General features: G+C 46.5%; 1 long non-coding RNA gene across 1 annotated transcript; it reads left to right on the forward strand.

Annotated features, from left to right (window-relative positions):
* Nucleotides 1-18,105: 18,105 nt before the first annotated feature.
* On the forward strand, nt 18,106-22,599 carry LOC309868716. Its single transcript, XR_014313807.1, has 3 exons — nt 18,106-18,255; nt 22,028-22,092; nt 22,200-22,599. It is a non-coding gene; the product is annotated as an uncharacterized lncRNA (long non-coding RNA).
* Nucleotides 22,600-24,366: the final 1,767 nt, after the last annotated feature.

Raw genomic sequence — 24,366 nt, forward strand, 5'->3', positions numbered from 1 at the left:
TTTCCTTTTTTCATCATTGCTGCCCTAGGTACCAGCATATGAGCTCTGCCTCGGGCTCTGTTGTCCAAGGAAACCATGCTAAGACAGCATCTCCACTTAAAAATTAATTTCTTCCAATTTGTCTACTAAAATATTTAAAGTGTCTAACTGTGGCATTATACCCGAGTGTCCATCTCTGTCTTGAGGGTGGGGAGCAGGTGGTGCCTGGCTCATATTTGTTTCTCCAGCCCAAGAATCCTGCCTTCAACATAGTAGGAAGTCAGGAAGAATGCGTTTGATTAAATAATGCAAAATCTCTGCCTTTGATCACAAGGCTTGTGATCAGAATTGTCAGGCACCTGGAGCCATCCTTGAAATGGGCTTGGTTCCCTCAAACAGTCAGGCCCCTGGACAGTGAGCTAGAGCAGCCATATGTGATCATACAATGACAAGAGTCAAAAATGGGTGGAAGTATGGCAAGGAAATAACAGGTTTTTGATGATAACTTCCCAGTTCCCAAAATGAACTGCTAAGGGCTCTGTGATTTTCCCGGGCTCTGACAGTCAAGTTGTGCACCACAGGCCCCTCCGAATCACTTTCACAGCAAGAGGAGTCAGATGAAGGCACAGGGAGCCTCATCCCATGGACAAGGCAATCTCTAGATTTTAATGTGCAATTACCTCCAACCTTATCTTCCCAAGAACTTTCTATTTCATAGATTTGCATACGTTGAGAACACTCTTTTTGGTTACTTATATTTTTGTCAAACATAGATTTTGCATCCTACATGTTTTTTTAAAAAATCAGATTGTTTTAAAAGGCTATCTCCTACCCGTCCAGTCCCAGTGATCTACGTGCTGTCCCCAAAGCTAACTACAAGCAGCCCTCTTAAATGTGCCCCCAAGTATTTACGGTCATGTTTCTAAACAATAGATGGCTATTTCTGATTCTTGATTGTCCACTTTAGACATTAACTAAAAACATCTCACTATGGTATATTAGACATTAACTATTAATATCTCACTATGGTATGTTAGACCTGTCCTCTCACTCCCCATTTCCCTGCTGCCTTCCCCTACCCTTTGGACCAGACTTCTCACAGTATGTCGTTGTATCAATAGTCAATTACATATGCTTTTATAATTATCATTCACCACTGAGACCATTAGCACATAGGTCAATACTCCTTTCCTACAAATTTTTGTCCTGGGGTTAATAATTATTCCCATTTAATTCATTTGCCTGATTTTCTTCGTGTCTATGCTTGTTTCTCTCCAGATACTCCAATAATTCTGTCCAAAGTTTATAAATTTTCCTCTGCCATACACTTACAAATACGTCCCCATCCCCAGTTCTCCATCCTGTTTGGACAATGCCTGGGGTCTTTCTGAGCTTGCCTAACCCTGCAGCTGTCACCCTTGGACTCCTCTACTTTGGGTCTTCTGTTTCTTAGATTATTTCCTGTCTAATAAATTTAAGGGTAGAATAAAGACATCTGCTGACAGGTAGGGACTCAAATTGTCCATTTCCCTAGGAAACTATTAGATGATGTGCTCTTGTCCAATCAGAGAGTAAACCAAGAAACAGGAAGTTGCAGACCCTAGTCCCAGATGTTCAAAAACAGGAGAATGGCTAAAGGAAGCTGAGTCACTTCTCTGCTGGGATAAGACTTCTTTAACACTATCCCAAGGAGCAGATGACCACAATGTATCCATATTATCAAATCACCACCATGTATACTTGAAACATCTTAACAATTTTTGTATGTCAGTTATAACTCAATAAAACTGAAACTAACAAAACAACCAACCAACCAACCAAACAAACAAAAACACCAGAGGAATGAAAAAAGCTTTTAAAAAGTGATGGCAAAGATTCTTTCTTAGTCTGATTGGCTCAGAGCAGAACCGTGGGAATAAATAATCTTACAAGAATTCAGTGTAGACATCAATGAGATTACCAGCATATTCTTACCAGTTGGCAGAGCAGAGCATTTGAGGTTGGAAATCACTTTCCCTGGGCACACTGAAGGCCTCAATCCCTCATCTCCTGGCTTATCATGTCACAGTGGAGAAGTCTGGTGCTGTTTCCATTCCCAACCCTTTGTATGTGCCCTGTTTCTGGAACTTTTCAGGATGATTTTATTACCCCAAGTTCCATGATGTTACATCTCGAGGAGGGCCCTTCTCTAGTCGTCCGAGTATCATTGTGAACTCTCCATGGGCCCTTTTGAGCTAGATAGTCATGCCCTTTGGTTCTGGGAAATTGTCTTGAATTAATCTCTCTTGTAATTCTGTGCACTTCATTTGCCTTGTTTTCTGTTTCTGGAACTCTTGTCAGTCAGCTGTTTGACCTCCTGATTTAGTTGTAAATTCCTAGTTCTTCATTTCCTTACGTTCATTTGTCCTTTTATCCTTTCTTTTCTAGGGTGTTCTCTTCTCTTCTCTCCTAGTCTTCCTAATAAAATGTTGGAAGGAGACGTCTCTTAGTTTTAATTTCCATGATCTCTTTCCTCTTGTCTGATTATTCCCCTTTTTATCTTTTTTTAACATTAGGGACAAATACACCTAGCACATGGTGGAGAGCAGAGACAGGAGGTTAACTTTCTGGTGATTCTTACAAGGACACTCATCCCATCTATAAAGGTTCTGCACTCATAATCTCATCTAATCCTTATAATTAGCTCCCCAAAGGCCCTACCTCCTAATAACCATTGTTCAAGGTTCACGTTTCAACATAGAAATTTGGTTGGGGGGGGATGGGGAGGCACAAACATTCACTCCATAAAAACATCTCATCTAACCAACTATGTTTTAAAGCAATAATTATGAGCCTCCCTGGGTGATGGGGGAAAATTAGCTCACCTCTCTATAGTAACTCCTCCTAAAAGCTAGGTTTCAGTTCCCTACAGTTTTCTAAATCATCATGACCTCCATGGGCTATTCGTTTCCCAGGAATTTATTAGGATGCTTTGCCTACTGTTGTCTTCTACTGCCTTTGAGAGTTTATATCTTTCTTTTTATTATTATTCCTTTGCTGGCATATTGGGAGAGGAAAAAGATAAATGAGATCAATTTACCTTGTCTTACCAGAAGTCTCTACTACCTTCGTGAGCTCCTGAATGTCCTTTTCTTTGTGATTGCTGTAGCTCACCATTTCCCAAAGGACATTTGGAGGAATAGTAGTTACATGGGCTGTTAATAAAGAAAGGATCTCATGACCAGATAAGCATGGGAGACATTAGACCACAAACACCTTCCAGCAATGCTAATAACTTTCTAACAATTTGAATAGCATTCTTCAAGAAATGCCTCCGGAGCCAGCTTAAAATCCACATAAGAAAACCATTCTCATTGCATATGGCACCCTCTTTTGTGATCACATGCACACACCACACACAATTTATATTAGACTCAGCTTGCACAACTATCTTAGTTCTCAGTTTTGACTCTAAGCTATTTTAGATCTAAAATATTCAAAAAAATGTGCTTTAGTCTCTGCAGAAGAATTCCAAGCATGTTTTGAGTGATGACAAAGTTAGCTTAAGTCTTGAGCCACCAAAGATAAGTACTTTGAAAGGGACAGCACGCCATCAAATTCACAAGCCCTGCTTATGAATATTTTTTAAGTCTTTTGATTTTATGGTTACATGTTATACTCAAATGAGGCACATCCTGTTCCAGATCCCTAAGAAAACAAGGATTCATCTCCTTCAATGACCAATGAAGTCTTCTCTTCTGACAGACATCAAAATCAGCGAGGGTTTGGCCTCCGTTTTCTTTATTCTTTCTGTTAAGCGCCTCCTATGAAGTTGTCCCACATTTGATGTGTCCTTTGTTAAATACCACTCATTCTCTGCCAGTTTCGAAAAACACGCTTTATTTCTCCTGCTACAGCTGAAAGGGAGAGGAAAAAAGGGTCTGGGATTTTTTTTTTCAAGAGTGGGTGGGGAGAAGCTTTTCCAAAGGCACCCAGTGATTTTCTCCATTCCCAATTTTGACATTTCTTTCATGGTTTGTCTCTTTTCTGAGGAAAAGACGCTTCCTGTATGCCAAAATGCCACTTGTAACAAATGCAGTCAGCGTCCCTGAAACACTCAGAGGGTAACTTCATGATCCACTGAAGTGTCTGGCTGACACACAGTGCAGCTCAGCTGCCAGGACCCTAAATGAATGCCGATTACAATTAAATGCAAATTAGCCGCAACAGTACATACATAATTTCTTCAGCTGCCTCCATATTCCAAGGCACAAATGCCATTCCAGACTGTTATAATTAATTACCCCCGGAGAAGTGTACAGTAAGGATATCCCTATCATTTCATCTTTCATCATTGATTTACACGTCTGACATGGGGAGCATATCGTTTGCCAGTTAGGCAGTTTAATTAGGTTAATCGACGCAGCCACCAATACACTATGGAAGTCACTAGACTGGTCGCTACCCACCCACCTTGTTTCCCTGCAGGGCTGGTGCGGGACCGCCGCTGACGACGAGCACCGATCCGGCAGTGGGCAGCCCTGCCCTTCACCAGCCTCATGCCCAGTGTCTCTCCAGGGCTCAGAACAGTGCCTGGTGTGTCTTAAGTGCTTATTAAATTCCTTCAATAAATGGATGATTGGATATTCTAGAGGCTTACTTTCCTCACTGCAATGCCTGACTTCCACGGGAAATCAGAGAAGCTCTATGAACAAAGGGGCCAGAGGATGTGAAGAGAGAATAAGCAGGTAAAGACAGAGCCTGTGACCAATTGTCCTGTCCTGCCACATTTCTGCAGCCACCAAGCCAAGCCTACGGTCTGCCTAGTCCGGGGGTTCTACTGGAATGTGTTAAAGGTGAAGAGTGTCAGAATGCCATCTGGGTACCACATGGTCGCACTTTCCCGTTAAGCAGAACCTCAAGTGCTCACAGCAGGGTGCTGCTTTCTCTGCCAACACCCTACAAAGTGTCTTTGCAGATGTCTCCATTTGACCAATGAAGCATTACAATGGGCCCATTCATGAAATGAAAAAGCCACTTATTACATATGGCAGAGGTTCCTAGCTATCCCCAGCATGTAGGCTTTCCTACCATCCTTGTCCCTTTCAAGTAGCTGCCCAAGGGCTATATTGTATAAGCTGGTCTTGCATCTAGATGGCTTCATTCAACTAGTGCTCACCAACAGAATTCTGGCAGCTCGTATTATCTAGTCCTCCACCCCAATACGTCCCGTTTCACACTGTCTTACAATGGGCTGTTGTCCTCCCGCATCAAGCAGTGGACTCTTGGTTCTCTCCCTTTCATCTGGGTGAGCTTGTAAAGTTTGTCAGGCCAAATCATAAAAGGACACAGCTTCTCCATCCACTTGGGACACTCACATTTGGAACACAGTCATTGTGGTTTGTGGCCCCACACCACAGCCTCACGGCCATGTGGAAGGTCCAAGCATGGATGTCCAGGCTGCAGCTGCAGGTGATGTAGCAGCAGACACCAGCCCATAGGAGAAGGAGGTGAGCTGGCCAAAGGACTGTGGCCCTCAGACTTCGAGCCACGCCAGGAGACACCAAATGGAACTGAAGCAAGATGTCCACACCAAGCCCTGCCCAAATCGCAAATTCATGAGCAAAACAAATTTCATTGTTATAAGTCACTTAGCTTGGGGTCATTTGTTATGCAGCAGTAAAAGACCGGGACAGGATTGTGAGTGACAACGATGGGTGTCACTTCTATAACAAAGCATTGAAGAACTAGGGGTGTCTTTTCTGTAGGTACTCTTTCTCCAAGGCCCTAGTGCAGATGGACCACAAGAGGGAGTGACCCAAGTACCTCGATGGCTACTCTGTTTCAAGCTCTCCATCACTCAAGAACGCCTGCGTCAAACTATTTCAGAGATAGAAATAAATGTCTGTTAAGACATTAAAACTCAAGAGTTTTTATTTTTATAGCACCTAGGATTATCCTACCTAATTCAATATATTTTTTCTAATCTCCCCCAAATCTTCTCCTCTGACCAGTATCTTCCTCTCCTTTAGTCTCCCAGTTGTCTGCATAATACTAACTGTTGTCACTTGGGCTTCTGTTCAGTGATCCTCACACAAAGATGAACCTGTGTGATATCAGAAGGCAATACTTAAAAACTTCAACTCTCGTAGAGGACATGTAGGTAGAGGGCAAAGGAAGGGTAGGAACCCATCCCTCCTAACCCTCCTCAACACCTCCAGGACGAGGGCAGCACTGGCCCAGGAGAAGAGGGAGGGGAACACTATGCTCTATAGAAGTGAGCCAGCACAGGTCAACGGACAGGCTCCCCAATACCCCTTGCAGAGGCAGGCTTCTAGACTGAGGATGAAACTGTCACATGTAGACCATTAGGAGTAGACCAGCCATGTTTCATAACCAGTTCAGAAGGAGCAGATAGACCTTTGGTTCCCATGTGCTTTGATGTCAGACAGAGGGCTAAGAAAATTCGAGGCCCTGCCCAGCATCTGCACCCCCAGTGTCTAGTCCCTCATTGACAGGTCTCAGGGACCTGGGTCTAACATTCATTCCCTCAGCTGCCCCTTAACAAGAATCTTCCTCCTTCCCCGGTTCTGAAGGACCACAGGCCACCGGACTCTCCCAAATCATGACAGTGCAATGTCCCTGAGCATCACCTCTGGCACTTGGGAACCCCAGAGCAGAGAATGCGGGCTCATTTTTAAATATTAACAGGAGGTGGTGCTACAGGAGGTGACAATGAGCCTCAGTGGGTCTCTTTCAGGGTTTCTGAATTCTGAGAGATCCCCAAAGGTCTTGCCCTCTGCCTAACATTAAAATCACTCCCTAACCTGAAACACATTTGGAAAAACTGGAGAAATTCTACTGGGGAGCTCAGATTGTGTCCCTGACACTCAGGAGGGGAATCTTGGTGTGAACCATGCTGTTCCAGGAAGTGGCTTTTTGGATGTGCAGCATAAAATATGTTCAGCATAAAATATCGGTGCCTGACCTTATACCTGCCCCGTGCATCCTTCTAGCACCAGGGGACCTTCCCTACAACCACCCTCAACTTCCTTCCTGATGATACCACTCACCCCTATTACTTATAGCTGCCTAAAGCCTTCTCTGCTTAATTTTTATTTTTCTTTTCAACACTGAATGGCAGCTGCCCAGAGAGACTTGGGATCCAATCCAAGATGAAAAAGCTTCACCACTCAATGGAAAAGTACAATAAAAATACCCCTGGTTCATGTTTACTTTTCGAATTACTTCATCTGTGAGTTCCAAACCCTCTCAACTCACCACTGCCTGGCATCTTGGGGTACCATCCCAAGCAAGGGTCCGTGGGCTTTGCTCTGCGTTGCCAGCCCAGAAACAGTAGGAGACAAGATCACGTGCCATTTCCCCAGATGGCCTGTGGGAGAATTTTTTGTTTTTTATGCTTCAACAGAGACCCCAGAGTGGGATTCAGCTTTTCACAGTTCATTCCTAAGTTGAACAAACCCTTTTTCTAGGGGGACCTCAAGAATGTTAGAGATTCCCTCATCTTTCCATGGTTCCAAGCATGGTCTAATCCCTTATCTCTCCATGAGCTGTTTGGCTCATGCTGTTTTGATTTCACCGGAACGGCTGAGCCTCTGAGATCCCTAGCTCTGGCCTCCTCTCTTCAATGGCTCCCTCTGGGCCTCTGGGCTTAATGTCTTCAATGGAGATCTTGTGGGATAATGTTTCCAGATTTGTTTTCCAGAGCCTCGGCCCCTGGGAGCAGACTTGCCTGGGTTTTGTCAGTCCCTGCCCAGCCCCCCCCATCAATCTCCCCTGGCCCCCCTTCTCCTCCATCAGCAGCTCCCTCCCTGTTGGCTCCATCCGTCACTGCTGACCTTGGAGGAGCGATAAGGCTTCAGTGGCTGTGCTCAGCCGGGGAGACACGGAGGGACCGAAAGCCAATTTCTAGTTTTCAGTCGCTTCCAGCTCCTAACAGATTTGAGGGTTTTAAAGGCTTTGTCAATCCAGGAAACCTCTTTCCACCCATCCCTGTCTTGGAAGCTCCTTGCAAAAACACCAGCCCCCGTTGATAAGACTCTGTCCTCTTAGGCCTGATCTGCTTCGTGCTGCCCAATGCTGCCAAGTGAACGGTGGCCTCACTGAACCCCCAGGACCAGCTCAAGCCTTACCCCATTTCAGGTGTTCTAGTTGGCTTGAAAATCGTGCGGGTACCAGGAGGGTGTGGGAGGGATCCTCCTAGGTAGCCTGCCCACTACTGCTGCCCTCTCCCTTCCTACAGACCTAGGTCCTGTCTGCACTCCCAGCTTTGCTGGGCAGGTAAGGTCATCTGCCTGAAGCAAAGGAGCCAAGAACCTTGACAAGTCCAGACTCTCTAGCAAATCAGATGAAGAGGAATGTAAATCAAGATGGTGCTCATTATGCCTTAGACCCTGTGTCACTCAGGTCACAGGCTCCCAGCTGTGTGACTCTTTTCTGCCTTCACGTAACAATCAGGTTCCAAAACTAACCCTCCACACCCCGACCAGCACCCTTCATAAGCAGTAGCAGTTCAAGCCTGAGAGTCACAAAGGAAATGAAGGATGGACCACTCTAACCCTGTCTTTGCCTGATGCAGACGCCCACCCTGAGGGGACGGCTCCATCAAAGCCACCTTAGTCATCTGAGCCCTTGGTTTAAGAGCGCCTATAAAACCTGCTTGACCCAGCGGGTAAATACGGTCCCTGGTTTTCAGACACCACAGATCATTCTGATGTTCTCGGGGTTGGGACGTCCTGAACATGTGCCCAGAATGTGATGGCAGGAGGAAGGATAACAGCTCACCCATCTAGAGGGAAGGGGAGAGGAGTTCAGAGGACCGGAGGACTTAGGTCAAGAAGCCATTCATTCAAGAATTCATTTACTGAGAGTTGATGACGTGCCAGCCAGTCTCCTGAGCACAGGGACTATGCTGTGTATACTCTGGTACATGAGAAAGATGGTACGAAATCCTTGTTCTCATGGGCATGATGGACCTTGGTCTCCTTGAAGAAGGTCCATCTTGGGGGTAGGTGAGAGGGAAAGAGGGGATTCAACATTCAGGATGAAATTGAGGAACCCAAGGCTTTAACACTTACAAAGTGGCAGAGGGAAGTTATAAATGCAGACCTCCCAACCCCACTACCCACGGCTACATAGAAGGATCGGTTAAGATGGGGGTCATGGGGCCCACACCGATGTTGGTATTTCATGTGGTTGGGAGTTTGGTCCTTCAGTTGTTTTTCCCTTCTGAACAGAACTTTCTGGGGACATAAGGGTTACAAATGCTCTTTCACTCAGCACTTTTAGCATTGGCTTCCAGGCCTATCGGGCAGAGATATTCATCTACATAAATAATACAATTCCCTTAAGGAATTCAAAACATTTTAGAATCTGCAATCAAATTTGTAAAATAAGGCAAAGCAAAGCATAACAACCACAAAAAAAGTTATGTAACCCTTTTTTTGTTCTGCAAAGCTGTAATTAAGAACAAAAATTAGACAGATATACAAAGCAAGAGCATAGAGTTTATCAGTGTATTATTTTGCAGACAAAGTATAAAAGCAAACATGCGTATTCGGGGGGTTTCATATGTGTGATTCACACACAAAGACTGAAATTCCTGTTTTAACAGAATTACCTCCCTCCCCTGGGAAGTAAAGCATGGAGTACATGGGTACTTTCCAGCCATCACTTTCTTTCAATTCTAAACTGGTTACAGGAAAGGACACACTTTGTTATGGAAACAGAGCACCGGCTAGGTTTTAAGAGGGAAGCTGAGATATGTGCCTACCTACCCATGGTTACTTCCGCTTGAAGAGAAAGAAAACAAACCCCAAAGCCTTGAAGTGATAACCAACGGTTAGTTTTACTTCACAGGTGATAACAACGTGTCCTTTCATAAGCAGAAGATGCAAAAACAGGGCTGTGGGTTACTTCATTTTCGGTGGAGAGGCAGGTCCGCAGACTTGCCTTCTCTGACAGCGACTCCCATCTCTCGGCCCGGCCACCACTCAGCTCCTATGGATTTACTCCACCTCATTGGCACTTCCCGTGGGCACAACCTAGACCTTGCCATCATCAGCATCACTTTCTGTGCCCCCACCTCCCTGTCTCCTCAGTTCTTCCTCTTCCCCCCCCCAGTGTTCCTGCTCTGCACCTTCACAGAAGCCCCTGTCTCTAGGCTCCTTTTTTCCCCCAATCACCCCCCCTCTGCCATCCCTACCCAGTAGAGCTGTTCTTCATCTATGGCTTGCCCCTCTCCCTTCTCGCTCTACTGCTCTCCATCTTTAGAATTCCCTCTCCTTCTTTCACCTCTCCACCAAGCTGGACTCAATTCAATGAGGGCAGGGTGTACCATCTCAGGGATGAGAACAGAGATTTTTTTTTTTTAATCTGTTTTTTTCACTGTCATAGTCCCAACACCCAGAAAGGTGGCTGGCCCATGATCAGCTCTCAATAGATAGTGAATGAATGAATGAATGAATGAATAAATGAACGAATGAACAACTTCACTGTTTAACTCCCCTGGTCCTCTGCACCATTCTCTCTTTCCCTTTGGATGGGTCACCTGTCTTCTCCTTCATTTTCCCATTATATTCTGTGTTCACTTCCAGGATTTCTCAACCCTGAGCAAAGTTTGGTGCATAGCAAATGCTTGCCCTGGGTAGCTGTGTAAATGTCATGATCCTAATGTCTGCGGGTCTTCTCCTTATCCCCAGTGGCCCACTAGTCTGACAATCAATCCCAAAGCCCTCTTCAAAGGTACCTCAAATTATAGGGGAACTAACATTCTGACCATAAATCCTAGAGCCCCTATTGCAATATGGTAACATGTGTGTGGGGTCCCAAATAATCCTAGAAAATAAAAGTCTTATTCTTTTGATGTGTACAATTTTCCAAAGGGAGAGAGTATATTTCAGAGGGAAGAGCATTGGGTTTGCAGACCTGGGACTAGGATTTGAGATCTGTCTCCTTCTCCTCCTAGCTTTGTGATGTAGGGTGATTCACTTTGCTTATCTCAGTTGTCCTCAACTGCAAAAGAGGATATTAGCTCTCTCCAAGATTTTTGTTAGAATTACATATAAATGTAAAAATTCCATGTCAACACTGACCCCAAAAAAGGGACAGATCAGAACATAGGTAAGGATCCCTGAATAGTTTCTAATTAAGCTCTGTTTCCCTTTCTTCTCTTGTCACCTTCCTACCCACCAGCCACGCACCCAACCCCTTGATCATTTCAATGCATCTTCCAACAGAAAGGATGTATAAGAAGCATCAATTCTTAGTTTTAAATCCCAATAAATTACTTAGTGGAAGATAAATGAAGCTATGTCTGTTTGGATTGAAATGAGTTTTATGAGCAAGCGGCAGACTGCTTGGTTAGCCATGCCCGCCCCACAGTTTCCGTGGAGAGAGGCTGCACTCAGAGCATACACCTGTCTCCTGTCATGTTGTATCTGAGTCAGCTCTTCATTCTACAGTGGCAGGCTTTCTCTCCAAAACACTCCCACTTTGCTACTACATGACCCCCTCTCATGCAGCAGGAGTTTGCCACGCACTCATCAACCCGGGTCTGTGCTCATAATTGCATCTTTTCCGTGGTTGGCACATCTACCCTGATAGCTTTGATTAGTTTCAGTCTCTCTTAACGGTTAACAGTTGCATCTGCCAAGGGAGGCTAGACTTGAGTTTCGACTAAACCAATTAGCGATAAGACCCCCCCCCCCACTCCCCCTGCCTCTCTGCTCCTGCATCAATGCCCTGAATTGACAGTATGAGCATCTCCACAGTGGCTGCACCAAGTTCTAAGCCAGGACTTTCGAATTCCTTACCTGGCCTCCGTCACCTCTGGACACCACCTTTGAGAGCCCCGGCCAGTCTGGGCTGAGCCTCGCTGTCTCTGCCATGAGCTACCTTTTCTGTAAGGTGCTGTTCTGATGGTTTCTGTGGTTCATAGAATGGGTTGAATGTTGGCCTCTACCTAGCTTCACCCAGTAGAACAAAGTGGCATGGTTGTCTTAAATGAGATTTCAGTTATAGAATAGTTTTTAAGCCCCGAGGCTGCTTGAAAAGGGAAAAGCCACCAGTTTTAGGTCAGCACCAGCGGGCTGCCCTGGTGAGAGGTGAGCCACAGCCTGTGTGTAAGCTGGCAAAGAAGCTAAAAGTGAAAGTGGGAGCTTTGCCACCGCTGGTCCCGTCGAGCTGGCTGAGCCTTAGAGCTGAGCTCCAAGCAGAATCTAGAGATGACTGGTTATCTCCTGTTTGTTGATGATCTTGACTGGAAAGTATTACTGAGTGTTGAACGGGCACAAGTCTACCTTGAAATGACTAAGCTTGCACCAACAGAATGAGTCACAGGCACTGCCACCTTCCAGGCACAGGCCCCAGGCCTGGGTTTTTATTACCTGGTTGAGGGTTTGAGCTTCGTCTACTTGGAACTCAAGGGCTGCCTCTCCCTTCTGCTTTTATTATAAAGGAGGTGACAAAGTGGAACGCAGCATGGGGTCGTTGACAATTTTAAACCTCTGGGAAAAGTGAGATTTCTGCTTCCTGCTCATCATTTCTGTTAGAGATTTGGCAAGTCTACGGGAGCCTTCGCCCCTTGCCACAGCCAGAACTGAGTCCTTCTGTCTGATAGTTGGAGAATTTATTCCTTTCCTTATTTGGTCACTAGATCCCGACTCTGAAACCTCAGATTTACCTGCAATGACCCGCGTGTCATCTTCCTCCACCCTTTGTATTTTATTTCCAAGGGGACAAGACAGCAGTGGTGTGGTGCGTTTTTTATTTAATTAGCTAAAAGGGTCTGTGTCTACCTCCACTGCCCATAAATTAATGTCCGTTGTAAATGCCATGTAGAGAAACTTTCAAGGTTAGGATTAGCATGTCAAGAGCTGGAGCTCGATCTTCATCATCAGGCCCTGTCCTGGCCAAAGGAAACAAGTGACTGATAGACCAAGGGCAAGGATTTGTGAATGATGTAACGTCACAGAAGTGGAGCCAAGTAGAAAAAATATTGTCCCCAGCAAAGAAGGGTTGCGGCTGGACTGAAGGTTCCAACGGCTCTGCTAGTGGTAAATTCAGGGTGCCATGGGCACCAGGGAGGTACATCCACCCAGCCAACCACCCAATGCTGGAGGTGTCCCCTGCGTCAAGCCCTGAGGTTCAGTAGGAATTGGCCATGTGAAGGAGTGAGCTTACTATGCAGAGGAATCAGCAAAGCTGAACGCTCAGAGGAGCAAGGAGGTGCAAACTGTCCCTATGAGAAGGTTAACATGTTAAACTGGAAGCTCCCAAGCTCCTCGATTTCTGGTCCAATGCAGCACGCACGCATGTGATCTAGTTCATGGGTGTGGGCAGTTGTAGACCCCCCTTACCCCATGTGACCTTCAACCCCCACTCCCAGTGGGGACACAACAAGATGAACTGCAGGTAAGCGTGGTGCAGGACTCGAAAATGGGTCAGCTGCTAGTTTTCTCCGAATCACATAAACACAAAGGGAACTGCATTAGCGCACACCGTCAAAATGCTATGCAATTCATGAGATTAAAAAGACAGTGATCATTTTTGTCCCATGAAGCAGAAACTATAGCTTACAAATGCTAAAAGAGATGACTGGTAGGATTCCCTGTTGTTACATTAGTAAAAGCATCAAGATTCAGGTAGCCAACCAGTAAATAATTAATAGCACCTATTATGTGAAAAAGCATTTAGGAGACGCAAAGATGCGGTAATGGCCCACATCCTCAAAGAATTTGTAATTTTAAAGACATTCGTGAATACAAATAGGTATAAATAAAGGTAATATTTCCTAAGTGTCCAGAGCCAACTATCCCCGAAACCCCAGGGAGGGAGAGATTACTTCTGATTGGGGTGATGGGAAATCATAAGGGGCTTCACAGGCCTAGGGCCACCTGGACTGACTGGTTTTTTGAATCAGACTAAACCTTTGAGCAAGAGTAGGATTTCATTCTAAATGCCACATGGGGTCTTTCTGCCATCATGAAGTAATAAGATTACAGTCAAGTCTCAAGGGCACACACTAGGTCAAATCGTAGGAAACTGCCATTATTTTAGAGGCAGAAATGGTTGAAAATCCACAAATCTCATGAAATGCAACACAATAATCCTATCTGGACTGAGGTCTCGGTTCAAAGAACCCCTAACAGGTGCGATCATTCCCACAGCCTGCTGAAGAGGCGTGGCCCGAGGGAGCAATTTTCCCAGGAGCCCACTCCTTCCACTGGAACAAATTCACATGATTGGAAATCTCTGGACAGTTTGGAAAATTCACTGCGTCATCCCCCAGATTCCCAGTCTCGTGGACAGTGAAGGAAAATCAATTTGGGTAGGTCACATTCTTGATGGTGAACGTTCCTGACAGGCCTTGTCTCTGAAATTCTAAAACAAACTTTCTTAAGCCTCAGCAGCATCTGGAAAATCCATGCCATGCTAACGTCTTGCTCAGTCTTGGGTGGAGGAGATTAATCACAAGCCTACCACCACCACCGTTCAACCCTGCTTTGCTAGAACTTGCCCGGTGTGGAAAAAACTCCATTTGAACCCAGACCTGCTATTCCACAGGAGAGTCCTATAAAGGCTGAGGGCTGAGTCAGGCTTTTTGAAGCATGCTTTGTGGAGCTGACCAATTACAGATGCTGTCAACTGATAAGGACCTGATCATTCCCTGAACCAGAGGTCATGAACTGAGAGCTTATTTTTAAAACTGTAATATTAGAGAACTATTTCAATATCCATGCAGAATTGAAGAAAAAGCTTTAAAAAAAATAATAATTTAAATGGTTATATTTCAGCCCTGCCCAGGATTGTGGATTCAACTGCAGCTTGTGGATGGGATTACTATTTGCAACATATTTAAATTCACCCCACAAATGGCCTTGTTTCTTTTTTTTTTTAAAGGGACAGTCTCATTCTAGAACTAGAAAGAAAAAGGCTTTGGAGATCCAAAAATCTCCCAAACGTTTTCAGACATTACTTCATGGGCCCCCACAGCACCTTTTATAGCTCCTGTTTGGCTCCTTCGGATGCTGAGCTGAAGTGGGGAGCTGGGCCAAGGTCATACCCCCCTGCACCGCAGGGCTGTGCCTGGCAGAGGATGGAACGTGGGCTGGGCCAACCAGAGAAAATGCTGCCTCAGCAGCTCAGGGAGATCAGAAACTGCTTGCCTTCTGTCCCCGTGGCACCAAACGTGGGCAGGAGAGAAAGAGAAAAATACTGTTACAGCTGGCTTCAGTGGTGGAATGAGTTGGTGACTTGGAGCCTGGAAGCTCGTCGGAGCCCCTCTGACACTGCTGCTCACCCCCCCCCCCCACCTCCACCTCCGCGCGCTGGCTGATGGGGACAGTCTGGCGAAGCCTCAAGGCCCCTGGTCCTCACTTCTGCAAGCTCAGTCCTCACTTCACGTCCCTAAGCTGTCGTCCCACGTCCTGCGTCTGCGGAGGAGGGAAGTGAGGCCCAAGATCTCTTGGTTTAAAAAAAAAAAAAACAAAAAACTGGGCAGAGAAGACAATTTGGGCAGAGGGAGACCAAGAGAGAAATGGGGGAAGACAGGAGAAAAGGGACAGGAGGAGGAAATGAAGCCTTGGAAGCGTAGGATGCTCCTGTGTCCCTGATGGTGTCTGCGTCCTGTCAGCCGCCCTGGCCCTGTGCGAGCCTGCAAACTGCCTCACCGATGTACTGTGGGACCGTGCGGCGTGGGGAGGGCCTCCAGGCGGACAAGAGAAGCACGAACCCGGCCCCTGGCCTTGTGGGACAGGAGAGACCCCGGAGCTGAGCTCCAGCCCTGTCCCAGGCACTGCGCACAGAGCTTCATTCAACACCGTGGATGCCGGTTTTCCTAGGGAGTGAGCTGCTCCGGCTCTGGACCAGTCCTGTGGAGGCCCCGCCCTGCTCCGGTGGCCCCGCCCTGCTCCGGTGGCCCCGCCCTGCTCCGGTGGCCCCGCCCTTGCGCGTCTGCACACCTGCCATAGGCGAGGACCGTGCATCTGCGCGTCGTGTTCCTGGCCCCCGGGCGCTGGACGGCAGGGGGAAGGCAGCGAGCGGAAAGAGCAAAGGAGATGCTCTTGCCTCCTTTCTTGCTATGATCCCACACAAAAATCTTCCATGAGGAAAGGAAAGGAAAAGAAAAGGGAAAGGGAAAGAAAAAAAGAAAGGAGAGGGGAGCGGAAGGGAGGGGAGGGCAAGAGAGGGGAGGAAAAAGGCCCCCGAGAGGGCGCTAGCATTATCTTCTCCCACACTGGAACCCTTAATGTCTGCTATTTCCTGGGACCACGCATGTGTGTGTTTCAGGGAAGAGGACACCTTGTTTGGTTTTCGAGGGCTGGATGGCGAAGGCGCTCTGGACTGATGGAACCTGAAGGGAAGGGCAGCGCTGTCCTAAGCCTTGCACCGTGCTGACTGAGGAGGCCGAGGCAGCACCTACACAGGTTCCAGTGTGATGGCGGGGACCTGCCGGGCAGATGGGGGAGGCCCTGGGCACCTGACCCTCCGGAAAGCAGCCTAGCCCCTGGCTGTCCCTCTGAAGTCACCCCTGGGGTTCCGGACAGCACTTCTCCCACATCTGAGAAGAACATGGAGTCAGAAACACATGAATGGAAAAGAGAAAGTCCTTGTGCCTCTGACCCAAGGTCATGTGTGTCGGTGGTCTCTTGCAGGGGCCGGTAGCATGGTTGAGAGTGACCCTGAAAAGAAATGTTCTAACATGCTTTGCTTGCTAATCATTCTTCCTGGTGACTTCCAAACTGGGTTACACTTTCCCTGAGGTCAAGAGTCTTCCAAATGATGGTTCTCCTTTCTGGAGCTTCAGAGGGCAGTCCCAGAGAGGCTGGTGTCCCTTGGGGTGAACGGGAACACAGTGGAGATCCAGCATTGGCTAGAACTTTGAGGGTAGGAAACAGAGTGGGAAAGCTTCACATCCCTGTCGTTGGCAGGCCGGAAGTGTGAGCTGGTCTTCTGTTCTTCTTACGGCCTAGGGCAGGACTGACACACAGGATGTGACCCACATAGACCTGTGGATAGTTTTGGGAATAAGGGTGAGCAGTATGGCCATGTTTCTGCGGGTGTGTCTTATGCCGGAGGAAACCCCAGAATGGCGGGCTCTATCCTACTCTTTCTTTTAGCAAAGGACCTCTTGACCTGACCATAAATTCTGAACTGACTTCCTAAGAATATGTCTGGTCTCAAAAAGAGAAAAGGGCACTGCCTGAGGAAGTCCTGCCACATGCCACGATCTGCTTTCAGAGAAATGAGCAGGAAGTAAAGGCGAGGACATGGTTTGTGGAAATAGGTCAAAAAAAGGCAATGCCTTGGAAAATCACCTTCCATTTGCCATTGGAGACTATTAAACACGAAAGGAAATTCCCAAAAGAAGAGGGGAGGTATCTGACTCAGTCAGTTTCTACAAATAGCCTAGATACTCAGCGTTCTGGAATGATTCAAGGCGTCCTGGCCCTGGCTGAGCGCGAGGGAAGGATGAGGCCCCTCCCCCAGGTCCTCCGCCCACAGGACGATACACTAAAGCTCTGATTTCGTTGCCCCAGCCGAACTCACAAGACACATCCTCTGTCTGAGCACTATTATTCATATTATATAAGGTCAGCTAGCCTTCAAACAGGGATTCAAATTCTATGGATCCACTTTGACAGAGATTTTTTTTTCTTTTTTTAAAGATTTTTATTTATTTATTTGACAGAGATATCACAAGTAGACAGAGAGGCAGTCAGAGAGAAAGAGAGAGAGGAGGAAGCATGCTCCCCGCTGAGCAGAGAGCCCAATGCAGGGCTCCATCCCAGGACCCTGAGATCATGACCTGAGTCGAAGGCAGAGGCTTTAACCCACTGAGTCACCCAGGCGCCACGATAGAGATTTTTAAAATAAATATGTCATAGTTTTGTAAATGTATTTTCTCCTCCTTAGGATATTAATAACCTCTTCTTGTCTCTCTCTTACTTTATCGTAAGAACAAAGTATAGCACACATATAACATACAAAGTATGTGTTAACTGACTGTTTATCAGCAAGCCTTCCGTCAGCAGTAGGCTATCTGAAGTTAAGTCTGGGCGGGGAGGAGTCAAAAGTTACTGGTGGATTTTTGACTGCATGGGGCGGGGGTAGGGGTTGGCCCTCCAGCCCATGTGTTTGTTAAGGATCAACTGTAACTTAATAAGCATCCCCGGAATCTTCCTGGGGCTTTGAAAATAATACCCCACCCATCCGTGCTGGCCAGGAGCATGGAAGGAAGATGGATCTGCAAACCGGCCTACCTCGTGGCCCTCGGTATTTATGCCTAAACCCCCCTCTCCAGTCCTGGGTGTTCTAGCTCTACTTCTGTGCTTCTGATCTTGGCTCTTTGTTTCCCCCTGTTCTCCAAGCTCTGATGACTGGGCAGTGCACCTATTAATCTTGAATGGAATGAAGTCTCCGCCACTCCCATTTGAAAAAGAAATAGCTTTGCCTTTTCCATTTGATTCAACAGTATAAAATATTTATGATTCCTCTGGCACCTCCAAGCCCCCTTTCTCCCATCGATTCTCTCAGTCAGCACTAAGTGCTCACTTTGAGGAAAGTACTTCCCGTCCATCAGGGACAAGCCCAGGATGACAACATGCCGTGAGCCCAGCTGCTCCAAGTCCACAGGGTCCCCAGCAAAGCTCCTGCTGCTTCCACCGGGGGGCTTCCGTGGGTTTCCAAGCCCCCACCCTGGGGCGCTGGGGGCCTACTTTTCCTTATTTTCTTCCACCTGGGTGTTTGTCTGCTACACACGAATGTAAGTGCCATCCCTGAGGGTCCCGTGACTTCAGGGGCTAAGTCAAGATGCCTGGGAGTGACTTTCAGATTGCAGAGGACACGTACATCCACGCACCCTGGCTGAGCCAGGGTGGGTGGTTATGTCTTTTTTATTATTTTTTTTAAGATTTTATTTATTTATTTGACACACAGAGAGAGAGAACACAAGCAGGGGGAGGGGGAGGGAGAGAGGCAGCCTCCCCACTGAGCCAGGATCCCAATGTGGGACTCAATCTCAGGACCCTGGGATCATGACCTCAGTCAAAGACAGATGCTTAACGATTGAGCCACTCAAGCGCCCGTGGTTCTGTCTCCCAGAGGGGAAAGCACCCATATCAGAGTTCTTGGAACTGGCAAGAGGTTTGCCTCTTGCATCTCAGGAGTCCCTCTTGCTCTCCCCTTGCTGGTCCCTTTACAGGACTCCTGACTTCACTGTACCAGTAATTCCTCCAAACCTGCTCACTGCCCTAGGTACGGAAAACAGTGCAGGAGGTGGTGTGAGACACTGATCTCAACGGACCCAAAGAAAGATAGAAAGCTTCTGAAGTCCCTAAACCTTTCCATATTTCATTTCCTAGGGGTTATAACAGAAGTCACCACCCTGAATGATGAGAAGGGTTACATGTACTAAACGTAAATAAACAGCTTAGACCTTCCTGGCTAAGTGCTCAGTAAGTATGAGCTACTGGTGCGGCAGTTTTTGTCACTTTCATTTGACAAACCATCATCTGTCCCAGCCACTGATGACAAGGATGTGCCTCCAGCAGATGGCAGGGAAACACAGTGGGCTAAAAGCCAGGGAATGAGAGAACCTAACATGGGCGTGCCTGGAAGTCCCTCGACACTTACTGCCTCCAGCCCAGAGCCCTCGCGCTCTGGAGCAGATGGAGCGTGTTGGGCTGTGGGGCAACTGGGCTAACCACACACCCATGCCTGGTATCATTCTCTATACATAGGGTGTGTCCGATAAACCCCAAATGTGTGGACCTATGTCCAGCATCCTCCCACTTCCTATTTTTTTGCATCTTCTTAGGTCCTGAGTATTCTCAGGAAATATGGTATTCTCCCTAAGGAAGAATACCATACTCTTTCTTCCCCCTGCCCCCACCATCAGAACACACCTGTCGGGTATCCCAGATGCCCAGACTCCCAGGTTTGCCAATGGCACAACCCTACACGGTAGCTGCCAAGTGTAAACAAGGGTTTTGGGGTAAGACAGACTTGGGTTCAAATCCTGACTCTGATAACGTCCCCACAGTGCCTAGAGCAAGCTATTTAACCTCCAGAAGACTTGGTTTCCTTATCTAGGAAATGAATAATAATAGTGATGGAACCTCAAAGTTGTCACTCCTAGAGTAGGGATTTCATGAGATGGCAAGAAAAGAGATCAGCCAAGTATCTGGCACATTCTACATGCCCATTAAATGCTGATTATTGTGGCAACTAGTGCTTGAGTTAACACACTTACCTGGAGGACGTTCACATTTTCCTAAATTTTCTAGAGGTGATGATGCCACAAAACCAATCAGTGGTGTACATTTCGTCCAGGCCAGAGGGAGAGATTTTTGGAGAGGTGATTTTCTGGGCAGACATCCCTTCACTGGTGGCAATAGAGGGCTAACTGCTCTGCGCCCGCCCAAGAAAAGCAAAGCAAAGCAAACCGAGCTGCTGGGCTGGAAGGTGAACTGAGCTCACGCAGTCCTTCCTGTGCCAACGAGGAAGGATAGGAAGAAAGAATGAATAGAAAACTGATTCTGAGTCAAGTGTGGTCAACCTGGCAGTGGGGTCAGTTTCAGGCATGAAGTTATTTTAAGTGGTGGCTGGCAGCAGGAGGCTGGTTTGAGGTTGCTTAACTGTACTGCAAGAAATTCAAAGGCTGGAGAACACAAAAGAAATGACGAGAAGCCACTGGGGCTAATGTAGTGTATCCCCCTGAATGCTTGTACACGGGCTGCTGCTCGAATGTCTCTTGAACTGAAATGGTGCCCTCCACCCCACTAGCCTGTCCCAGGTGACCCTGAGGGAGGCCTTGGCTGTGGGCCTCCCTGATGTGAAACTTCTGGGCCCTCCTGGAAAGGGTTGAGCATACACAGTTGCTTAATGCGGACTCATTCACCCAACCAGTGTCAGCATGTTACTGCTTTAGAATGGATTACGCTCGGCCGCGTTGGCACTTTCTCCATCTGTTTACATTTAGAATGGGACTCATTGCCAAAGATTAGGAATCCCGGAGCCCACAACCCAGAAAGCGCAAGCCAAAGGGTAGAAATAAAAACAAATTGAAAAACGACTTGTAGCTTAGTTGAATTCAGAAGGACTGGGAATTTTTTTCCCTAGAGCATTCAGTCCTAGAGAACGGGACTTCATGGCAGAAAGTTCAGGTGCGTTCTCAGGGTCCCTCCCCACATCTGTCTCCTTGACTCAGGGCTGTCTTTTCCGCCATGACCCGACCCTGAACTCCTCAAGGCAGGCAGGGACATGCCAAGTTCTTTCTCGTTTTCCCAACCTAGAGCCTAGAATCTGTGTGTAAGAAATGCTGGTTAATTGAATAAATAAGTGAATGACAGTCAGTTCTTTGTGTTGGTTTTCAAACGTGGCTACAAATTCTTTGACACTCTTCCCTTGAAAAGTAACCTCTGTCTTCCCTCCCCTTGAACCCAGATTGGATTCTGAGTAGTCTCCCTATCCGAGCTGAGCAGAAGTGACATTTATGATGCCACAGCTAAGTGATAAAGGCTGTGTGGCTTTTGAACTTGTCCTTGGAGCCTCGAGTCACCTGTAAGATGTTCTACCACCCTGAGCCGCCATGTCGGGACATCCCATGCAGTAATGACATGGAGAGGTCTCGATGCTACCTAAGCAGAGATGCCCAGCATGACCTCAGGCATTTGACCTGTGAGCAAAGAAGCCTACAGACAAGGGCAGCCCAACTGTGTAAGTTACTCCAGCTTTTTAATCCTTCCAACTGAGTCCTCAGTCACTATGAAGCAGACCCAAGCCATTCTCACTGTGCTGGTTTGAATCACAGACCCAGAGAGTCCATGAGCACTGTAAGATGGTGCTGGGTTGAGTTACACCACGAAGCTTCAGGGCACAACAATAGGTTAATGTTATACTTTCTTTGAGACTCAAGGTAGAAGAGATTGTGCTATTCTGGCCTCTTCTAGTTGGTAAAAATTGCCACGGTCAGGAAGTTGATCTTAAAAAAACTTCAATTTTGTCTTTAGTTGAAGCTCCTAACTTCTGTATTTGACCTCTGCAGAGATGGGTAACAGCCGGTTCCCACTTTCATTTTATCACAGGCCTTCACATGCTTGAGAATACTGAGTAAGTAGATTTTCAGTTTTCCTTCTTTGGGTCAAATACCCTGAAATCTTTGCAGATCCTTTTATCTTTCTTCATTTTACCTTGTATTTGTCATCCTCTAAAAACAGATGTCAGCAGCTTACAGACAGATGGAGAACATCGTCATGAAATGAGAGCCGTTGAACAAAATAACAATCCTTTTGGCATCTAAGGCACTTTATAATATGTAAATCATTTTTACCTGTATTATCCCCAGATGCCCATAACTACCCAGTGATAGGAATGAGCTGGCTATTTCTTCCCACTTACTAAAGTTAAGCTCCTGGGACACCTGAAGGGCTCAGTCCATTAAGGGTCTGCCTTCAGCTCAGGTTATGATCCCAGGGTCCTGGGATCGAGCCCACATCAGGCTCCCTGCTCAGTGGGGGGTCTCCTTCTTCCTCTCCCTCTGCCCCTCCCCCTGCTTGTGTGCCCTCTCTCTCTCTCTCAAATAAATAAATAAATAAATAAAATCTTTATAAAAATAAATACCGTTAAGCTCCTTTCTCAGAACCACATTTGTTAATAGCTGAGCTGAGATGAGAAAACACACCTCCTTGAGTTGCAAGTCTAGCTGTGCAGGACAGAAAAGAAATTAAAAAGAAGAAAATCAGCTGATGTATTTGAATAGTGATTATTTTCTCTTCAATTTTTCCTGATTACGATTTCGTCCTTTCAATAAACAAAATCAGGACATTTTTAAAAAAGAAACATGGGTTTTTATGAAGTGTTTGGACAGTATTGAAATATTTTGAAGTATGTAATTTTAAACATAAATAACTCAAATTGTGGGCACAACAGAAACTACTTAGTGAATTATGTTCTTATTGCTGTCATTGACTTTAATTTCTCTAGTTCTGGAGAAAATGGCAGGAAATTTGCTGTGGTCAGAATTAGAAATAACAATACATTGAACTTCACAGGGTTGGCATATATATATATATATATCTGTACTTAAATGCCAAATGCAAATGTGTTCTATTGCATGAACAATGTAAGTGTTAGAATGTAAAGAAGCACCGGATTTTTTTTTTTTTAAGATTTTATTCATTTGACAGAGAGAGAGAGAGGGAGGAGCAGCAGGCAGAGGGAGAAGCAGGCTCTCCACAGAGCAAATTGCCCAATGTGGGACTCAGTTTCAGGACCCTGGGATCATGACCTGAGCTGAACGCAGATGCTTAACCGACTGAGCCACCCAGTCTTTCCAAGAAGCACTGGATTTTATGGCTACCACAGAACATTTTCACCAACAAGTTCGTGAATGGAAGTCCCTATCAGTAGAGCACAGAAAGACCTAATGGCTTATGCTCTGTAAGGTAGGCATGGGTTCACACTTACTCTCAGTGTCAGACCTTCCATAAGCATGATAAGGCAAACAGCTAGGTAGGATGTGTATTTCCATGCCCTGAGTAGAGCCAAAGGAGCAGAGAATTGATGATCCAGAGAACAGAGTGATGGAGGCTGGGCATAAGGAGAATAAGACTCACCAGTATTCCTACTGGTGCACTGTCAGGATCATATCTGTCAATGGCTGAGCTGAGACTAGAAAACAGAAAGAAGTGACACCTGCCTGTGGCTGTTCCATCACAACAGCAAGATTCACACTTGTCTCCACCATGTTCCGCAAAGAATGGCCCATGGACCCTAGAATCCCAATCTCTGCTGGAGTATTGAAAGAGAGTCCAGAGTCTGTATTTTTAACAAATATTCCAGGCAATTCTGAGGCACACTAAAACAAGCGTGCTCATCATGTCATCTTCTCAATCAGTCATCAGGTAGCAAAGAGTAATGCAAGACTCAGAGAGGTTCTAGGGCGCCTTGGGGGCTCAGTTGGTTAAGCATCAGACTCTTGGCTTCTGCTCAGGTCATGATCTCAGGGTCCAGAGGTCAAGCCCTGTGACAGGTTCACTCTCCATGCAGAGTCTACCCAAGATTCTCCTTCTCCCTACCCCTCTCCCCACCTCTCTGTCTCCCCCCACCCCCCACCAGCGGCTGCACCCACACACACTCTCTCTCTCTCTCTCTAAAATAAATAAATAAAATCTTAAAAAAAAAAGTCTCTGGTTCTATTGAGCAGTGACTGGAGGAGCCAATCTTGAACACTTCAGAGTTTAGAAGCAGACTCTATACCGCCCATCAGCACAAGTGGCAAGTCTCGACACTTCTCTGCGGTTCGGTGTCCTTGTGCACAAGGTTAGAAGTTGGACCGCGTTAGCTTTAAGAGTTCTTTCGTGGATGACATTTGAGGCTGACTTG

This window comes from Mustela nivalis, assembly GCF_964662115.1.
Source record: "Mustela nivalis genome assembly, chromosome: 7".
NCBI lineage: Eukaryota > Metazoa > Chordata > Mammalia > Carnivora > Mustelidae > Mustela > Mustela nivalis.